The sequence below is a fragment of the Balaenoptera musculus genome, chromosome 18 (genome assembly GCF_009873245.2).
Source record: "Balaenoptera musculus isolate JJ_BM4_2016_0621 chromosome 18, mBalMus1.pri.v3, whole genome shotgun sequence".
In the NCBI taxonomy this organism is placed as follows: domain Eukaryota; kingdom Metazoa; phylum Chordata; class Mammalia; order Artiodactyla; family Balaenopteridae; genus Balaenoptera; species Balaenoptera musculus.
In genome coordinates, this window is record NC_045802.1 from 1,858,154 (window position 1) to 1,873,967 (window position 15,814).

Here is a 15,814-nt window from a genome sequence, read left to right on the forward strand (position 1 = left end):
TTTCGTCCTGGTTTTAAAAAAATACACGCACACACCTCACAATAGGTGATGATTCTAGAAAATGCTTATTTTCTTTCTGTCTCTGGAGTGTTTGAAATTATTCTTTCCATTTTAAGGCTAATAGGCCTCTTCTTTTCATAAAACATAATGCTATTATTTAACCTGAAAGTATAATACATTATTTTAAGTCTACTTGAACCATTCACATAAGTAGAGGAAAAAGATGTTTCCAGAGTTCAAGTGTATTAAAAACAAAATTAATTCCCTACTTTTGCTTTTCCAAGGCCTCTGGCTTAGCCTTAAAAGCCAGCTCTATTCATAATCTGCATTTAGGAAAAACAAAAATAATAAGCCGTGTCCTGAGAATGAAAAGAAAATGTATTTACATCAGTGAATTCCTATTAAGTGAGACATGGTTTGAACACCAATGGAGTTCAAACGGCTTGTTCAAAGATGGTGGCAAAGAAAGGCCGAGCATCCTTGTGCCACCCTGCACTGCGGGTCTTTGCCTCTGGGCCACGTTTCCTAATAAAAACAGGGCCTCTGGAATTTCATTGTCTGGGATCAAACCCCTGTTCTTCCACTTACAAAACCTGTGATGAGGCTGAGTTACCTGGCTGTCTTAGTCTGCTCGGGCTGCAATAACAAAATGCCATAGACCGGTGGCTTGTAAAAAACAGATGTTTATTTCTCACACTTCCGGAGGCTGAGAAGATCAAGGTGCCCTGAGATTCAGTGTCTGGCGAGGGCTCGAGTCCTGGTTCCTGTGTCCTTACACGGTGAGGGGGTCTCTGGGATGTCCATAAGGACACTCATCCCATCACGAGAGCCCCACCTGCATGACCTCATCGCCTCCCAAAGGCCCACCTCCCAGCACCAGCACACGGGGGTTAGGTTTCAACATATGAATTACTGGGCGGGGGGACCCATTCCGTCTACAGCACTAACCTTCCTGGGTGCTGGGTCCTTCTCTCTGAGTGGCGGATGCAGACCCCTGGGGCTGGCGGTGGAGGGGCCGTAAGGAGGGAGCGTGGGTACGTTGCCCAGAGCCGCTCCGTGTTACTGAGGTAGGTGCGTGCGCCTGCCAGCGGCAGCCGGTGTTCAAGCTCCTACTGTGACCGTGGTTCCGTCCACTTCCCCGTTTTCCTGCCCCGTGATGAGCACAGCGCCCGGCCCCTCCCCCCGCCGCCCTGCCGCATGAGCCCCGCTCTGGGCCCAGGAGCATGCTTTTCCTTCCCGGATGGGCAGAACCTGCTTCTGCACGGGGAGCCGCCTCGGCCATGCCTGGTGAGGCGGGAGGGAGGGCCCCGAGTCCCGGAGCACGTCCGGGGCCGCCACAGTATTTCGAGTTCTGTGCTGGGTGACCAGGGTCCTGCGGGGACGTGTCCTGAGAAGGCAGCCTCTCTCTCCGCGGTGGCCGTGCTCTCATACACAAGGAAATGCTGCAAGATGGAAAGTAAGATTCGATGTGCTGGGGTCACCTGGTCCGTGCCCCGCTTTCCTGAGTGCGGGGGAAGCTCCACGAGGCAGAGCTGACATCCCCTGGGGCTGAGAGCTGCAGGTCTTCCCAGAACCCGAGGGAGACAACGCTGGTCCCCAAGGTCAGCGCACACACATCCGGGTTGTGTTCCGATGGCCGAGGCGAGAAGGCAGGGAGCGTTTTCTCAGAGTGCGAACCAGTCTCCAAACTGGCTTCAGCCCCAGCCGAGCTGTTTGCTGAGGCCTCGAGAACACCCAGGAGAGCTGCCCGGGCGGCTGGAGGGACGCAGCTGCGCGCCGTCAGAGAGGAGCCCGCGTTCTGCACGTGGACCAGCTCCAGTGCATTGATGCTGGCGTCTGGCCCTGGACCCGGGGGTGACTGGCCTCTGAGGATGCCGTGCATTTCTCAGGCCCTTCTGAAGGCCCTGCAGTTGCTCCGCAGAGAAGCCAAGTTGAACATTCTGTGCATAACTGAGCACCTCCTAATGGGAGTGGACATCGCCCAGTGTCTGGGATAGTTCAGCGTCTGGTTCAATCGGGAAACTCACCAATAACCGTGACCTCCCAGTCATCCGGGGCTACGGGGAGGAAGGAAAACCATTAAGGCCCTTCTGGTCCACCTACATATTCTTTTACACTCCATCACTTTCGTAACTCCTTTATCACATTCACGAATAACACTTTGTTACTGTTTTCAATTAAAAGTTAGATGTACAGTCAGAAAAATCTCATCAAGATGAGCCCTGAGTTGGCTCTTCATCCATCTGGCAGTGCTACCTTTCTGCAGGTAAGCGAGACACCTGCATTTTCCAGGAGGTATAAGAAAAGCCCAGAGAGATCCAGTCACGCCAGTTCCAATCACAAATACCCACGTCATCGGGGACGTGCCAAACTCAAACTCCAGTCCTCTGCCCGGTAAGCAGTGACAGGTGCTTCCCTGCTCCACGTACACAAGGACAATACATCAGAGCAAAGACAGAAATGTACAGATTCTGCATCATCTTACACTTGCACCTGCCCACACACACACACACACGCACACTCAGGGATGCTGCTGAAAGATTCTGGGGAACAGGTGGGAACAAACATTGCACTGAAGAATTGCTGTAAGAGTTTTCATGCCCCACGAGGTAGCTACTTCTGTGCGCATCTGCATGGCCTCCATCGTAACCCTGGGAGGTGTAGTTAGGTGTCTAGGAAGCAAAGTTTCTGAAACTCACATTTGCTCTTTGAAGTATTGCTGAAATGGTTCTTCTGCAGGCGTTGGTTCTGGAGACCAACGCTGCTGTAAGGTCTTCACTGCTGTCCTGTGACTAAGCCGACCCCAGCAGCTCCAGGCAAGGACCAGTCCTTCCTCTAAGAAGGACATCTGCTGGCCTCTCTTGATTGATACCGGGTCAGGATGTCTGTGGTCACCGCGAAAGTTTATCTGTGATTGTCAGGCACACCTAAGATTTCTGTTTTTATATATATTTTCCTATCAAGGTTCCTGCAGTCAAGCCCAGATCCTCTGAATGGCCTTTAAATTCAGTCTGATCTCTGTCATGTGCTTAGCCACTGATGTGAGTCACTTTGACATTTTTGAGATTGCAGATGTCCCAGAAGGAGAGCAAAAGAGAAAGTTTGATAAATACTGTGACCTTGAAATTAAAAAGTCACTTTGCTTTCCTGTTCCAGATTTTACCACTTGCTGGCTTGAAATCCAAGTAAGAAAAGGCAGCGAAGTTATGCAACTTGAATTTGTCCTTGCACATCTGCATTGAGCAATGCATACTTACCGACGAGATGCTGTTCTATGTGATGGTCATTCCCTGGAGAACTGGACTGAGTTGTTAGGGAGGATTTGAGGGGTTATAATGGCTAAAAAAAAATTTTTTTTTTTTTGTAGACTTTAAGCCTAACCACGAACCCCAGAGCTACGTGTCCCAAGACTTAAGCACAGGGAATGAAGTCCATCTGCCTGCTAGGCACCAAGGGAGATGAGGAAGGTTGGAGATTTGGAAAATGACAGAACACCTCGGAGCTGAGGGGAAAGGTGTTTATAAGGGACTATAGGGGAGGAAAATATGAAAAAACTAGGCTGCACGAAGCACACGAGATAACTTTAGTGCAAGTAGCTAAAGCCGTGTGTCTTACAGTTGGGTGGACAGAAATCCATCAACCCGAATTCACAGTTCTGTAATGCTTTAGGCTTTACAGATAATATGTATTTTTGTCATCTCTTTGACAATAATGTGAAGTAGGTGAGGATAACAGACATGTTGATTTCAAGTGTGAAGAAACTGGGGCAGAATGAGTACCCTCTCTAGGGTAGGCGAACTTCATAAAAATTATAGCCCAGGAGCTATCAGAGCCCAAGCTTCTCATCAGTACTATGGTTTTTAATTTTACTTCCTGAAGGTAATTCTCCCCCCTCAGTATGATAGTAACACACACTCTTTGCTGACAGTTTTGAAAATGCCAACTGCATCAAGAAATAAAGTTAAAATCACATGTAATTCCACTACCTAAAAATAGACACTGTTGTGGTATAAATTCTTCTAGCCTTTTTTTCTGTATGTAAACACACACAGGGAAACATTTTCCAAATTGGGAATCAGACTGCACTTCCTGTTTAAGAAGCTGAGATCTTCACTTAAGATGGTGAATTTCTTATGTGATCAAGTATTTCCTGTAATATCCTCTGTACTAGCTATATATAGTATTTTGATGGATGCTATACTTGATTTAAATAATCCCTCATTGTTGAGCTCTTTGGTTGTTTTCATGAGTATGGTTTATAGATGGATATTTTGATTGGAAGTTGACTTGGGGAAAAGGGAACTCATCTTTTTTTTTAAAACTTAGAATTTAAAATACCCAATTCTCCTTCCTTAGACATAATTGTAATGGCTTATTTGATGGCTGTGTAATTCACATGTAGTGAAATGCACATATCTTAGCTGTGCAGTGTGGTGGGATTGACACATGCATTCACCCCAGTCAGGTCACAGAGGATTCCCACGTCACAGCAAGCGCCCACACGTCTTTCCTAAGTCAGCCCCCAACTCTTCCCACTGCACCTGCACGTCTGAGTTCTATCAACACGCACACTTTGGCCTGTTCCAGAGCCTCTTAGAAATTGAACCATGCACCCTTGACATCTTGGTTTCTCCTTTCAACATCATGTTTTTGAGATGCACACATGTTTCCACAGGTGTCTGTAGTTTATTCTTTTCTAATTGCTGAGTAATATTCTATTATATGAATATGACACAATTTGCTTATCTGTTCTCCTGTTGATGGCTACTTGGGTGGTTGCTAATTTTTGGCTGTAATAAATAAAATGTTATAAACATCGCTATACAGGCTTTTGTTTGTTTGTTTTGTTTTAGTTTTTCAAACGTATGTTTTCATGGGCGAGTGCCTGGAAATAGGATTGTCGGTCCTGGGTAGGCCTGTGTTTAACTTCATAGGAAGGTTCCCAGTGGTCCTCCAAAGCGATGGTTCCCTGTACTCTATATGCCCCACAGCAGTGGATGAGAGAGCTGTGGTCCAGGTGACAAGGACATTGTGTTGGAAGTCTTTTTAATTTGAGCCATTCTGGGGGATATTCTGTGGTTTCCGTGTGCATTTTTCTGATAACTAATTATGTTGAGCCCTTTTTCATGGGAGCATTGGTCATTCACGTATCTTCCTTTGTGAAGTGTCTGATCCGGTTTTCAGTCCATTTTTAACTGGGGTATTTGTCTTTTCATTGAGCTGTCATTGTCCCGTGTATTTTAGGTAAAGGTCCTCTGGGAGGTTTATCTGTGAAAGTTTCCCCTGAGCCTGTGCTCTGCTTGGCCATCTGTGTCCTGATGTTTTGGTAGCAGATGAAGCCTCAGTTTTTTTCCTGAACGGTTTGGCTTGTGCTTTGTGTGTTCTAGGAGAGCTTTGCCGACTGAAGGTTGCAAACGTATTTCCTATATTTTCTTCTGTAAGTTTTTCCATCTTTGCTTCTGCAGTTAAGTACACGCTCCATCTCAAATTAATTCTTGAGTAAGATGCAAGGCACGGGTGGTACCATGTGTTTCTCACAGAGGTACCCTGTTGTTCCAGCTTCAGTCATTGGAACGACTTTCCTTTCTCGACTGAATTGCTTTGGCACCTTTGTTAAAAGTTAACTTACTGCATAAGTGTGAGTCTATTTCTGGCCTCTGTCTTCTGTTCCGTAGGTGTATTTGTTTCTCTCAGTGCCATATTGACTGGTTACTGTTGCTCTACAGTAAGTCTTGAAATCAGAGAATGTGATTCTTCAGTCTTGGTTTTTTTCCCAAGTATGTTCTGGTTATTCTAATTGTTTTTTGGCATGTCACATACATTTAAAAAAAGAACTCGTCAACTTCTGGGAAAAAAAAGATGGTTGGGGTTTTGATGGAGAGTGTATCAATCTGTAGATGAATTTGAGGAGAACTGGTATCTTAGCAATTTTGAGTGAGTCTTCAATTCACAGACATGGTATATCTAGTTATTTAGGTCTTATTATATTTCTCTAAGATTGTGTTCTACAGTTTTCGGTGTGTAGGTCTGACACATATTTTATTAACTGTATCCCTGATATTTTATGTTTTTAGTGTGATTTTAATTACTATTGTTTCAACTGTATTCTCAAATCATTCATTGCAAATATACAGAAATACCACTGACAGTTTCTATATTGACCTTGTATCCTGTGACATTACACTTCTTCATTCTAGTAGTTTTTTGTTTTTTTGACTTTTTAGGATTTTCTACATAGACAGTCATGTGGTTTGTGAATAAAGACAGTTTTGTTGTTACCTAATCTTTACATATTTTATTTCCTTTCTTACTTTGTGCACTAAGCCCTCAGTACAACAATGAAGAGAAGAGATGACAGAGGACATTCTTGCCTTGTCCCCAATCTTACGGGAACACAGTCCAGAGTGTTCCTATTAAATATGATGTTAACTGTGGGTTTTTTGTAGCGATTTTTATCAGATGGAAGGAAATCTTTTCTATTCCTAGTTTACTGAGAGTTGCTGTTTTTAAGTCATGAATGGGTGTTGAATTTTGTCAAATGAGTGTTTTCTGCATCAATTGGGATAATCGTACAGCTTTTCGTTTATAATCTGTGGAATGTTAAACCATCCCTATATTCCGGGCCTAAATTCACTTGATATATTGCTATCAAGTCATGATACGCTATCATTTTTATATTTCTTGGCTTGATTTAATTTCTTAATGTTTTGTTAGGGCTTTTGATATTCCTTAAGTGTACTGGTGTCTGTTTTGGGAGGAAGGGTCATCTCTTTTTTTGATTTAGGTTAACGTCACAGCACAAGCCAGGAAGTATTCCCTCCTTCCCACTTTTTGGTTCTTCTTTCTTTAAATATTTCCCATCCCCACTCCTCTCTCTTTCCTCCCGTGAGTCCAGCTGCCCACATATTAGACCCTTAGGGTTACTGTCTGGAGGTCACTGAGCCTCTGGCCGTCCAAGCACGGTTTGTCTCCTGGACTGCAGATGGTGGGCTTCTGTTGCTGGAGGCCCAGCTCTGGGCTTCTCTCTGAGGAGGGGGCACTGCCGGCCGGTGCAGGCATCTCCGAAGGGCTCACAGGGCTGGTTCTAGGGCTGCACAGATAATGAGAATTGACTCTGGCTGCTGGGTTGATCGTGGGCTCTGCTGGCGCTCAGCTGAGAATAAAACCCTGCAGGTCCAGCCGCCCTGCATGTAGGCTCCTGGTTTCCCAGCGGAGGCAGGGCCTGTGTGGAGGCAGCTGCAAGGGAGGCCGGGCCTCACAGCCTCTCAGACCAGCCTCACAAGGCAGCGTCTGGGGGGCGGGTGAGAAGCCGAGAGACAGTCGCTGAGCAACGAGCAGAATCCTCTTCCAGCCCTGCGTCTGCACGGGAGCCGCGGCGATCTCTGAAACGCACGATGCTTCCCGCTGCGCTTAGATAGAATGAAAGCCTCGGTATGGCCTGCTGGCTGCGCGCCCTTGAGGCTCTGCCCTCGCTTGCTGGTTCCTGCTTTTTCCTCTCCACGCCCCCTCCGCTCGGCCGGGACCTGGCAGGGCCTACGTCACCCCCAATCGCAACTCAGGTCTGTCCTCCCAGCACGTGTAAGCTGGGCCCCTCTCATAATCAGTGGTAGGAGTTTGCTCTTAGGCGTGTGTGTCGGCCACCGCGATGCTTTGATTTGTCTTTGGTCGGTGGCCTTGGTGGACTTGGGCTGCAGGGCCCCGGGTCCGGGAGCTGGCACGGCATCGGTGGTCAGGTCACTCATCCATCGGTGAGCTATTATCTTCATTACCAACTACCCCCAGCAAGATAAGTGCTTCAGATATTTTTAGGGAGAATAGGATTAAACGAAGGACCTGTGGGCAGTAGAGAGCGGCCTGGGACAGACCGAGGCTGACCTCACATCTTACTTGTCTTCCCCCACCTGCTCCCTTCTCAGAAAGGCCCTGTGGCCTCCCTGGTGGGATCCGTGAAAGTTCTCCTAGTTTTCTGGGGAAAACAGCTATTGTTGTTTTTCAGCATCTCTGTTTGACCCGATGACCCTCACGCCAGCAGAAGGTAATTTAGACAGATTAGGACCTTGGCTCCGTTTCAGGAACCCACAGAAGCCTTGGAATGGAGACAGTCCAGAAATACACACGTGTCCACGTGACCCAGTCTCTAGAATGGGCTATTTTTAAGCTGCAGGAGCTTGTTTTCTCCAAGGATAATTTCCACCCTGTTACTGGAGGGTTGATTCATCCAGGTTGCTGTCTCCTTTGCCGAGACGTCTCAAGGGGAAGGTAGATGAAGGAACTGTTCTTCACGTGGTAGGAATTTTGAGACAGGAAGTGTGCTTAAGTGTATGGGTTCTGAGCAAAGTTTGATCATTAGTTTGATCCAGATTTCACTTTTCAGGAAAAGGAGAGATTTTAAGGCGAGGTCAATGAAGTCCCTCAGGCAAGTCCAAAGTAGACTCGAGCAAACACAGAGCGCGTCAGACTGTTTCCCAAGCTCTATAACTGATTCCTCAGTCCCGCAAAATTGCTAATTGTCACTAAGAACCACTCGTGGTGCCATGGCCAGGAGGCACCGCGCCAGGAAGACCAGCGAGCTGCTTCCACTCAGCAGAGGTAACATGAGCCTTTGTCACGTAAGTCGGAGTGAGATGGCCCTATGGGTGATGGGACTCAAAAGGGGTGCGGCCTTGGAAGGACCACGTTGTCTTGGATTTTATATTCTCTGCTCTGAAAACTAAGCCATCGTTCCCAAAATGAACGCCTTTGAAAGGGGGGAAAATGCACAAAGGAAAACACACCTTAGAACGGAGGGCGCAGGGTCCTCACATTCTCCTGGGAGTGAAGGGAACATCAGGGGTTAACGTTCCTCTCGTTTTCCCCCGGAATAACCGGAGCTCGGTCTCAGGCCAGCAGCCCCGGCCGGCGCTCAGACCAGGCCTGGAGCACAGTCCTGAGCTCACAGGGGTCATTGGGCCTGGGGAGCCTGCTGCTGAGGTCGGCCTGGACCCCAGCGAGAGCTTGACGTCCCGGGACAGCGCAGGGTTCTGCACAACAGGACCTGTGGCTCTTTGGAAATGCACAACTCGGACAACCGTTCAGGGCCCCCTCTGCTGCCAGCACAATTCGAGGCTGGCGTGCAGGGCATCGGGCGCTCAGCCTGAGTAGGACTTCGGCCTACGCTCCCTCGGTTGCGTTGCATATTCCTCGAATTTTCTATTTAAAATACTCCTGCCTTTTCCTGTTGTTCCTAGTTTAAAAAACCTGTCTAAAAGCCTGGGCGTGCCTGGGCCCCTCAGCCAGGGCCAGCAGGTGGGAGGTGGGAGGCCCGCCTCGTCCTGAAGTGGCTCATGGAGGGGCAGAAAGGCGGGACCCCGGGAGTAGGGGCTCCCGGGGTGGAGCAGGGAGGCCCCTCCCTGGGCCGCCCACCTGCAGCTCGGCTGGGCCTCTCCTGAGAGCCCGGGGGGATTCTGTGTCCATGGCCTCTCCCAGCCCGTGGCCCGTCCCATGCTGAGGGGTCACTCTGGGCCCCCTGTCCGTCTCCTCGGTTGAGTTCTAGACGCTTCCCCCCTGGACCCCCTGCTCCTGGAAGGATCCCTGCCGCCTGCAGTGACGGTGGCAGTGGTCACAGCACTGAGGACGGAGCAGGGATAGTCCACCCCCAGGGCCTCCGGGGACTCACAGAGGAATGCTCCATGTGGGAGCTCGTGTAACGTGCTGGAGAGCATACGTCTGACCGGGCGGTGCTGGGCCGTCCGCCCTCAGAGCTCGGGCTCTGCGAACCTCAGGGAGGGGAACGTGCGGGGAACCGGGGGCTGGCAGGGCCGGGGCTGCCCGGACCACTGGGCTTCACTCCACTCCCGGGGGTCACCACTGCCAGGACAGCACGCATGTGCCTTTAAAGACCCAGCGGGCCTGGACCCCACGGCTTTGGCCTTTGGGACCCCAGAGCCTGGGTGCCTGGAGGCCTGGCCTGTCGGGGGCCCGCCTTCCACCGCTGCCCGGCCGCCTGGCCTCCAGCCCCTTTGTTCCTTAAGGCCAAGCCCGCAGCTGCTATGGTGACATCAGGACCTCGTGAACTTGAAGCAAATAGCACAAAATATGCCAGCAATCTAATCCTGGCCTCAGCCTCCGCCAGCTATTTAAGGAGAAGAGGGACGGTCCAGGAATGAGCTGGTCGCTGCGGGCAGAGGGCCCTGCTGCAGCCCCACTCCCCAGGAGGCTCTTGAAGAATCCCAGCCCCCAGGGAGGGGCTTGCCCCTCTCCTGAGCCGCTGACCCACCCACGGTCCTTTCTCTCACGTGGTTCTGGCCCGTCCACTTGTGATACTGACGCCCATGGCCAACCTTGTCCGTGGATGGCGTTTCCGGAAGGGGTCAAACCTGCCGGATTCTCCATCTCGTCCACTTTTCCCTGGCATCATCTGGCTCGGTTCTTCCTTGGCTGCGTCGTCCTCCTGCTGCCCTGTTCCCTGATCTGCGCTCGCCACGGCTGCAGGCCCCTCTGTGAGGGCCGGGAGAGGGGAGTGGCGGGCCTTCTCGGCCGGCTGGGCCCCTGCACGGGAGCCGGGAAGGCCCAGCATCACCCTTCCGGGCAGCCGCAGCCGACCTGCCTGACCACGGACTCGAATCTGCTTGGCCTCGCCCAGGGGTCGTTTGCAGCAGCCCGGCCTGGTGTGGTGTGGACCATCAAAGGGAAACCAGACCAGGAAATCAAAGAGAAGAAAAAAGGCATGGGGAAACTAAAGGAAGCGAAACTTTCCATGTGATCAGGGAGGAACTATCAAGGGAAGCCTGGTGTCCTGTGAAGAAGGAGTCCTGGACCTGCTAATTGAAAGCTGCAAACGAGGAACATTTGATATCCATACAATTCACTTACCCAAATTACTGTTATCAGTGAGGAACAATGACAAAGAATTCTCCCACATCCACACATTTAATTTTGGTGATTATTATTTACACGTGATTTATTACCCCCAGGGCAAAGCACAGCTGGAAGGACCACACGGATGACTCACGATTTCCTAAGGCCAAATTTTTGTTTTGTTTTGTTTTGCCCAAATGATGGTTTTATCGAATGCTGGGAGGACAGTCTGCTCCTGATACGTCCCTAGCGCCAGATGCACCGGAGGAAATACAGGGACACGGAATTATAACTTTGTTCCTAATGAGAGATTCAACCTCCCCTTTGTTCTTAAACAAGACGCTCTAGGCAGAGATCTTGAGAAGGATACAGGTCTAGAACTCTCGTCAAGACAGGAGCTGCAGACTACAAAGAGGGCACAGTAACACCATGTTGCATTCAAAGCGCTTGAAATGATTTAATGACCGTGTTTCTGTCTCAGGGAAGGCTGCTTCTCCAGGCGCCCTGAAAATGCACACAGCGCATTCCTAAGCCTGCACACAGAGAATTTGCATAATTGTTATATTCAGGGAGCAGTGGAGCAGAGAGGGTCACATTCTTGTCCCTGTATGTAATTCTGTGCCAGGCAACACTGTGCCCTTGCTGGGGACCACCCCGCCTGCTCGAGTGGAGCTGGGCGGCAGCAGGCCACGTGCAGCACCACACGTGGATTTCGATAAAAATCTCTTTTCCAGAAAACTTTTGAAAAGGGTCAGCCTAGCCTACAGCAGACAGGAGACCAAAGCACCAGCAGTTTGCAGTGAAATGGACTGGTTGAGCTTGGACACGTTAGAGCAGTAACTGGTCTCCCCAAGGATCATGGTCTCTGGTTTTCTAAGATTTTCATGAATTGGGACCAGCCACCTCCCGTGTGCACTTGGGCTCCAGAGGGACGCTCCCAAGACCGGTTGGAGGAGCCTTTGCTCGTGTGTCTGGTGCAGAGGCCTCTCGGGCGCTGGGTCTGGCAGTCGGGGGTTAAACAGGAAGCCCTCCCCTCCCCCACGCGGCCACCCCAAGCGCGATGGAGCCACAGGCCGTGGAGAGGCTTCCTTATTTCTCCATCACCAAGGTTTTCACTTGTAGGCCCGTAAGTTCACGAGAGACCCTGTCTCCTTATCGGTTGGTTTCACTGCTTTCTGTTCCCAGAGTCTCTGACATTTAGCATAAAAGCCACCTTTGCCTAATTCTTAACCAGATGGATAGATTTCTTTTTTTCAGTCAAATGATTAAGGCAGAGACTCCTATCAAACAGAGCTGGCATGGGGTTGGTGGGTGGCTGAATGCCTTAGTGCCCCCTCCCCCAAATCTCCATCTATTTAGCCCCCAAACCACCCCAAATAAACACCCATCCTAAGTGAAAGCAGCGCCCTTGCCAAGCAAATGAAGATTCAGGACAGTTCCTTTCCTGCTCTCACCATCCCAGGTTGCCACCAGCTTCCTGGTCACTTAAACTGTTGCTTTTTGGAAATCCATAGTGAGCAGTGCTTCAAATAAAGGACCCCCTCTCTACCTGCAAACTTCCATGAAGTCTGAGGGAAACTCCACACCGAAGCTGTCTTTGGGCTCCCTATACCACGCGTAACCTGGAGACTCTCATTTGTTCTGATTTTTCCCAGAAAGCTTATTTTTTTAAACAAATTTGGAAAATTTGAAAAGTGAAATCTTTTTCATCCAAAAGTTAAACTGCCTTGCCCTTTAGATGTTCCCACGTGTCATGTCTTTAACTCCGTTTGTTTATTCCTGTTCCAACTAGATTTGAACCTCAATTCATCCCAGTTTTTTTTGTTTGTTTTTTTTTTAATTTTTTTTTTTTTTATTTTTGAATGTGTTGGGTCTTCGTTTCTGTGCTAGGGCTTTCTCTAGTTGCGGCAAGCGGGGGCCACTCTTCATCGCGGTGCGCGGGCCTCTCACCATCGCAGCCTCTCCCGCTGCGGAGCACAGGCTCCAGACGCGCAGGCTCAGCAGTTGTGGCTCACGGGCCCAGTCGCTCCGCGGCATGTGGGATCTTCCCAGACCAGGGCCCGAACCCGTGTCCCCTGCATTGGCAGGCAGATTCTCAACCACTGCGCCACCAGGGAAGCCCCATCCCAGTTTTTACTAGCACTTTATCTGGAAGGTAACAATTTTCTGGCTAAAAGGCAGCTCTAGGCACCAGAAGACTTGAGGTTTAGTCCTGGTTCTGCGATAGGGCATCTGCTGTACACGGTGGAACGTTCAGGACATACCTAGGCTGTCCTTCTCTATGGATGAAATGAGATGACATCGCGGATGTGGTGCAGAGATCAGACTCTGTCCTTGAGAGAACCAGGAGCCCTTAGGATGAGTGAGATTTAAAAATCTGCAGGAAACTCTCTTACTGCCATTCTACTGACCCTAAATCACTAGTCGCCTGAACCTTTGCTCTTTGCTAATACAATGGTTGTTTGTGGTGAAATCTTTGAAATGCTGCATGATTTCAAAATGCTTTCTGAATCCCCCCCAAAGACCTTCTGCATGCATTCGGGAAAGTTTTACTATTAAGTTTAGATAGTCATAGTCTAGACATTTAGGCAAACAAGGGGTAGTCTTAACCATCCATCAAAATCCTGTGATAGAAACATGGCAGGAGGGTTTATTCTCTACAACAAAGAATGTCCTCTCTCTCCCTCTGTGTCTGTCTGTCTGTCTCATGTGCACACACTGTGACACACACAGACACACAAACATCCAACAGAGCACAGGCTAGAACTCAGTAGAACCCTGGCTTCCTTTTTCTCCAGCCTTATCCTAACAGACTCATTTCCTCTCTTCACTCTAGGGTGGACCTTAGTTAACAAAATCTTATTTTATGGACGCCAAAGGCCTATCACAAATTGTGCTAGAGATATAAAAATTCCGTTTTCTCATATCACATACATATAAATGTACACTACATATATAATATGAGATAATACATTTTGTATAATGAAAAAATCAGAAATCCTGCGTTTTGTCCTTTTCAGGGCCAGCACCTCAGAGCTCACGCCCACGCTCCTAAATTGTGTGTTATAGGCTATGACTCTTGAACAGGGAGTAGCTTTAGTTTCTTGTAGATAAATGTAACTTTTCTTTGCTAAGAAAATACGTTTTGCAAATAAAGGCCTCAAAGGTGTTTCATAATTTTTAAATCTAAATTTAAATCTAACTTTTCAAATCTAAATTTCTACTCTCTAGAAGAGAAATACGTTCTGTAGATATATAAGCAGAAAATGGTGGGAACGGGAACGCGGCCTGTCACTGGTGCTGGCAGAGCCCACCCCTCTCAGACACAGAGCACTGGACAGACGTTGTGAAGGTCACGTCCCAGGCCCCCCAGCATCCCAGCACTTGGTAGTTCAAGGGAATTCAGGGCCTCCATCGGTGGAAGAGGCTGCTGGGGGTATAGTTCAGGCCCCCCAACATGTCCCTGCAGGGCTTGCAGCCACCGTTTCTCAGGGGCAGGGTCCCCCCATGACCCCCAGTCCAGGGGCGGGTGAAGCACTGGGTGTGGCGCACCAGCCAGGCTGGCAGAGACCCCCCTGCAGCCTCCCTGGCCGTCTCCTGCCCCCCATCATCTATGGGGGACCCTTGCCTGGCAGCCCCAGTGCTGCTGTGCAAAGCCCCATGCCACCCAGAGGCAACCATTCCCATTCCAGTGTGCTCCTGGCTCACGCGGGGGGTGGGCGTCTACCCAGCGCCCCTCCCTCCTCACCCCAGTGTCCTCACTTAGCTCACACCCCTGCATTTTTGTGTACGTTCAGGTGTGCGTTACAAGTTTTGTCAAATGATGTGTGTGGTGAATCCGTTTTAGCTGCAGTTGGGTAAGCCCACTTCATAACTCTCTGAAAATAAGTTTAATCAAGTAAAGTTTTGACTACAGTTTTTTCAGCGATATCATGCTTGAGAAGTCCTCAGCTTAACAAAACAAGTCCATTTTGTATAGTTGTGGGCAAACATATCTGAAATAAATGATTCAGGGCTGCGTTTTAGTCAGCACCTAATTACAACCTTGAACTTTCTAAGTGAGTTCTCCTGGGGGGCGGGAGTGGGGACCAACCACCCAAACCCAGGCAGCCGGTCAGTCATCTGTGGAATTCAACTTCTCACGCTCAGAACTCAGTACAGTATTTAGCACGAACAGCGTAATGGTGAAAGTTCGTGATGGGACTTTCTGACCTTGAGTTATTGGTGGGAAGAGTTTGTGGACTGTCTGAAAAATGAGAGGGGATGCTTTTTGTCAACTGCAAACCTCTACACGCTGACGGTGTGTGTGCCATCAGCAAGTGTGTGTACACGCGAGTGTGTGTGTGTGTGTGTGCCCTCTGTCCTATGTCATCATTTGGAGACTTCTCAGGCAGGTTATTTGCTAAGCATACAGCTCGTAAAATAAACGTGAAGTCTTAGACAGGTGTTGTCGACACAGGTCTTGGTCTCTATAGAAATGGAGAAATGAGTATAATGTGACCGATTTACATCTCGGAAGACCAGGTAAAGAGTCCCACATGTACATTTCTTCCCCAGGATGCTGTGTCCGGTGGCGGGCAGGTGGGGAGGTGTCGTGTACCGGCTCTGTAGGAGAGAATTGCATTTGGTCAGGATGGTGACACAGACGTTTTACCTGAATGAGTAGCGCTCTCACCTTGGGTGAAGCCCGAGGCGCTGAGAAACCGCCTCCGTGAAGCCTGATTCTTGCCCCTGCGACACCCTTTTCTCTCTGGACGTGGCCTTCGTTTCTGAGCGAGGGGCGATCTGTTTCATGAGCTTTGCAGCCACCAGCAGTGACATGCCTCGTGTGCTGCGTGGATGCTGGGCGATGACGGCTCACCGGGTGGAAGAGCCTTTGTTCTCCATCCTGTGCCAGACGATGCTCCAGCTTTGAGCTCCGTCTCCAGCCGCGAGAGCCGTGGGGCAGGCAGTGTTACCCACCCCCGCTGTCCGGGTG